We start from the raw sequence: 5929 nt of genomic DNA on the forward strand, positions 1-5929 counted from the left end.
CTGTCCCACTAGCCCTTATAAAAAAAGAGCTAGCAGAGGTAGCCGGCTTCACTTTGGTGTTCGGTTTTTTGGGTAGAGTGTCTGTCAAAGCCGAACTAATCAATTGGTTGTATAGTCTGAGTATTCTGAATGAGGGTGTATCCGTGAAATTTTCCCAATACCTCGCAAAAGAATTTTTCTTAGTGCAATTTAGTGACGCATACACGGTGGCTAAAGTTTTAGCCCCATTGTACTTCAATTGGGCACCGGTCTGCATGCTACCTTGGGATCCCTCTTTTGAATCCACTGATGCATTCAAGGATAAATGCCGGGTGTGGGTGAAATTTGTTAACCTCCCGGTTTGGCTTAGGAGCAACTTAAAGGAATTAATAACAACGCTTGGGACTCCCCTATTTGTTCTAGCCTGTAAGGCAACATGTACCTTAGCTCATAAAGTGTGCACCGGTCTGCATGTTCTCTTGAAATCCCACTTTTGAATCTAGTGATGCATTCGAGGATACGTGCCAAATGTGGGTGAAATTTGTTAACCCCCCGGTTGGCTTAGGAGTAGCTTGAAGGAATTGACAACATTGCTTGGGACTCCCCTGCAACCTATTTGTTCCAACCTGTAAGGCAACATGTACCTGAACTCATAAAGTGTGCATCTGTTGGGACGTTAGAAAACCCCAACCCAAGAACATGGTGGTGAATGTGGGAGTCGGCTTAAAAGTCGGCCCCCTCAACTTTGGCACCTTCTTTGGTGCATGTTTTAAGTGTAATAAATTTGGGTACTTTGCTAGGACTTGCTCCACTACTTCAACCATGACAACATGCCCTATTGTCGGGGACAAAAATGTGCCTCCAATACCCCAAATAATTACTGATTCAAGGAATCCACTTAAAAAGAATAATGATAAATCAATGAAACACAAGAACCTTTGAGAAAATAAAGGAGCCATTCCAAGGCACCCTAGCAATGGTAAGGTAGCCCCCCGTTATCGTTTCTCGTCCATTGCCCAACAAAAACCGGCCACCCCAATGGTGCAAAAAAATTGTACTGACATCCACCTATGGAAAGAAGGATGAAGGGTGGCAACATGTTGCTAACATTTCATGCAAGAGATTCAAATCCCAGGGGAGGATAGTAGGATAGCTGAAAGAAGTCCCACAAGACATCCGCAAAACCCCCTTCATCTACGACAACATCTTTGAGGTGCTGCACGATGCCAAACTGATGAACTCATGAAAACTGAGCTGTCAAGCGCTCAAATTGTGAATGAGAAAGCACCAATGGAGGAAGACAATCGAAAAGAGGGCTCGAAAGAGGAGTTCCTTGAAGTGGACGAGTTTGTACCCCTGTCTCAATAATGGAAGTGTTGTCCATCGAGTTGTGGAACGTGAAAGGTTTGAAAATACGAAAGAAGAGTTCCCTCTTCTGGGAGGAAGTCAGAAAGGGCAAGGAGATGCCATTTGGATGCTTGTAGCAAAATAAAACAAGCATTTGGGAAGAAGCTAGTGTTCTATGGAGAAGGCATTACTGATAGGGACCTAGAGCCCAAGTTGGTCTTAAATCATTCTTTAGAGAGAGCTCTTGGACACAAGGTCAAGTGGGCAGATTAGTCGATAACCATTATAAACATATATGGCCCATGCACTGTGAAAGAAAGAGCCTAATTATGGGAGCACCTTAAAGAACTTAGTATTGATGGGGAGTGGCTTATGATTGGAGACTTCAATATGGTGGAGAAGAGCAAAGACAGAACATGTTCCTCTAGCATGCTAGTTGGCTCTGAAAAATCTAAATGGCTTAGACTCTATGAGAAGTGGGCATTGGTGGACCTGAGGGAGGTTGGCTCATGGAGCAGCATGCCAAGCTTCATGTACACTAGGCTTCAATATATACAGGTGGCTTCCAAACTAGATAGACGCTACTACTCTTAGCAAGACGACTGTATTTTGTCGTTGTTGCTGGATATGAAAGTGGTTACTGCCTCAACATATGTCAAATCACTTTCTAGTTTCCACTAAACTCAAAAAAGCCAAAGAAAAAGGTCAACACCCTAAAGGGGCTAAAAAATTGCTCCCAACGGGTGCACATCTCTTCAAAGACCCCCTACTAAAAGGCTTGGCCAAAAAAGATTTGTGCAGGCTTGGAAAAGAGATCTATGCGGGTAACCCTAAAGCCTGGGACTCATTTACCATGAACATTTAGAAAGCATTAAAAACTACATGACCTGGGTTAAATAAATAGCAAGAAGAACGTCGTATGCAATTGGAAGTCAAAGTTGAATGGCTTACCATCCTTCAGCAGGAAGGAACATCTTCTGAAGTTGAACATAGAAGGTGGTTACATGCCAAAATTGACCTAATTGATCTACAGATGGAAGAGGTCGGAAAAGCCAGACTTCACCTACATCTGAGGCTACTAATCAGGCATACTTTTTGAATGCCTTAAAAGTCAAGAGAGGTTGAAGCCAAGTCCACTCACTAGTGGATAGGGAGGGGAATGAGGTGAAGGACCAAGAAGAAATGGCTAAAATGATGCTTGCTCACCTAAGCCAAATCACAGGGCATCCGGAAAGCCTATTAGCTAAAATAGAGGAAGCAAGGATCAAGATTTTGAGAAGCGTCAAGAAAATAGTGGTGCAATCAAAATCTTACCTCCTCAAGAAGTCCTTTACTGAGAAAGAATGCTTTTTTGCACTTAAGGAGCTCGGCAAAGTAAAATCCATGGGATGGGAAGGACCCTAACTTCTATATATGCCTTAGGGAAGCTCTAGCTAAATTTATAAGCACACACACATTTCCATAAGCTTGTATAATCATTATTGTACACATCTTTTCACTCATCAATAAAGGATTTTAAGAAGGTGTCAAAGTTTATTAGTTGTTTGCTTCTTTGAAAAATCAACAAGATACTTGCTCTACTTTCAATTTTCAATACATAGTATCTTCCCAAGATGCTTCAGTATCTCGAATTCGAATTAGCTTCAAAAGCACCCTTAATCCCTAGGATTTGACCTCAGTACGTAGACCACTAGGCTATTTGCCTTGGCTGCCCTTAGGGCTCCCTTAAGCACTAAAAAAAACAAATTACCCCCCTCCCCCCCCCCCCCTCCTCCTTACCTACACTACCCTACCCCTACCCCCAACCCCCCCCCTTTCTCCTTTCGCTTTTTTTCCCCAGCCTTCCCTTTTCCTTTCTTCCCCCCCCCCCAAACTAATTAATTAATGGTTTGCAAAAAACTCGTTTTGGCTACCTACTTGTGGGCCTATTGTGTAAGGTGTTACTCTTTTACATTTGTTGTTTTTCTATCTCTCCATTTATCTTCCTCTCCAACTAAACCTATCTCCCTCTCCCTTACATTCTTTGATATTATCTCTCTCTCTCTCTCTCTCTCTCTCTCTCCAACCACACATATATCTCTACATAAACCTCTATCTCTATCTTCTACATAGCCTAGCTACCGAATGTAACTAGATCCTTTCCTTTATGCTTCTATTATCTTTTCTTTTTAATAGCGGTCCGTGCATTCCCGCTCGAGCAGATACAAGAGGGCATCTTCGGGCATCACCCAGCCACAATTGAACCCATGACCTAGTTTATAGAGTTCAAATGGTCAACCAACTAGAATAGCTCTCATTGACTATGCTTATATTATCTTAAATTAATAACCCACACAATGCCGGCTTTCACCCTTTCCATTTTTTGTAACCTCTTAGGATTAGTATGTGTTTAAGTCGTAAAATTCACTTCCAAGAGAGGATTGTATTTCTTGTTGGACCTCAAGGACTACAAGAAACTCGTCTCTCTCCACTCCCCATTATTCTACCATTCTTAGATTATTCTAATTCATTATATGTGAACATATCTATTTTGCTCTATAGAGCGAATCTTGCTTGATTTGTCATGAACCAAGAAGAGTTATACAAACTCATTCCAATTGTTAAGCAAAATATATACATCATTGTGCGCACAAAATTAGAGTTTCAAAGAACAATTTGGGGTTTGTTTGGGTGATAAAGGTTAGCCACTATAAATGCATCAGTAAATCTTTTCATCTTACCCTTGATTAGATACAATCTAAGCTTGGATGTTTTCATTTTTGTCTTATTTTGAGAGTTCTATGTGTACATGAGTGGGTAGGAGAGAGACTTCTATGGATATAGTTTAAGTATTCATCACTAAATACCACACTTCATTAAGTGAATCCTTTGCTGCCTCCTCACAAGCTCTCATAGCCAGAGGTCTGGTACCTCCTTGGCAAGCATGCCAACTTGTCGACAACGTTCTCTACATGAGTACATTGGAAATTACTAAGAGCATTGCATGGGAAACTGCATTAACATTGGCGGGCTTTTTGCCTCTATGGTGCACATCTTGTATGGACGCCTGTGGACATGATAAGCTAGAAGCTAATGGTACAAGGAAACAAAACAACAAAAACGAGTAAAATGAGATGGGAAGTGAGAGAAGCGGATCAAAGTAATAAATTATACACACATCTGAGACTAACTCATGTATTAGAAAGGTACAAATATGGGTTTAAAGAGCCAAATTTTAAGGGTGGGCTTGATGTTCACAAATGCATTACAAACAGATGGATGGCGGGGACTGTACCGGGGGTTCGGTATGTCCATCCTACCATATGCACCTTCAAATGCATACTGGTGGGGATCTTATTGTCTGGCATAAAGAACAATATGGAGCAGTTTGGGGCATCGCAAGAATGCAGCAAGGGAATGCTCTGCTTCTCCAATCCCAAGCCTAGTTATTGGAGTACACAGTGTAAGCATTGCATGCGCCACTAGACACCATCAAAACTTGTTTGCAATATGAGAATACTCTGATCACTTAGCCTCATCAAAGAGGGTGGGTGGAGGGCATGCTACAAGGGGTTGGGGCCTTGGTGATGGAAATGTCTATTATGACTTAAAATATTTTGAAGCGGTCATCGAGAAAACAATATATCAACATATAATTTTGCATCTTGTGATTGGGTAATCTGTAATATATATAATGCAACGTAAAGTTTTCAACGTCAAAGAAGGCCTCCACGTGTCTCATTCTTGTGAAAGATGGAACTTTCAACCTTTGAAGTTAAAACAAGGTGAGGAGTCATGAAGGCCTGTTAAAGTGAAGTAGGGGTGAGAGTTTTGGGCAGCAAGTAGAAGATGTAAATCAAAGAAGCTGAGTGCTTGCCACGACTCTTTTGGTTGGGCCATGATGTCAATGGATTTCCCCAACAATGTCAAAAATATACTTTATCTTGAAAATGGTGGCATATCCTCTTTTGTGTTGTAAATTTCCTACTCAAAGATAAAATTTCTCTTTTGTAAAATTATTAGCCCTTAATTTTTAAGGCAAAAGCTTGGTAATTGTAAGCAACAATCCAAGTAAAAATGCTTCTATTTTTTGCGTAGATTCAGGTTAATTGTTTAATTTGGCTTGAAAATAAAGGCTTTGAAAAAGCTTCTTAACAAATAATCAATCTCAATTTGACTGGGTAAGCAATTTCATCATAATTTGATTCACTCTATAGCACCTCAAAAACTCAATAATTAGCACTGGTTAAAGTACCGTAAAGTGTGTTTCTAATCTTTGTCTTATGAAGTCAAACTTGCTAAATCTAATCGTTTTAATTTTACTTTTATCTTAATTTTAGCTCTCTCTCTCTCTCTCTCTCTCTCTCTCTCTCACACACACACACACACACACACACACACACGCACACACGCATGCACACGCACACGCGCACGCACACGCACAACAAAAACGAATAAAAATGACATGTAATTGTAGGTTCAATTTTTCTATTTTTATTGAAACTATCTTTTCATGTGAAACAATGAAATCTTTTTTAATTTTTTAAGTATCTTAATTTCATGGCCTTACATTCTTTGACCATTTCTATTTTTTAAATTTATTATTGATTTTCTAAAACTATCT

At 40.3% G+C, this 5929-nt stretch overlaps 1 pseudogene; it reads left to right on the plus strand.

Annotated features, from left to right (window-relative positions):
* Positions 1-1221: 1221 nt before the first annotated feature.
* Positions 1222-4893, plus strand: LOC147437300 (uncharacterized; annotated as a pseudogene).
* Positions 4894-5929: the final 1036 nt, after the last annotated feature.

This window comes from Adiantum capillus-veneris, chromosome 17, assembly GCF_014529385.1.
Source record: "Adiantum capillus-veneris isolate H3 chromosome 17, ASM1452938v2, whole genome shotgun sequence".
Taxonomy (NCBI): Eukaryota; Viridiplantae; Streptophyta; class Polypodiopsida; order Polypodiales; family Pteridaceae; genus Adiantum; species Adiantum capillus-veneris.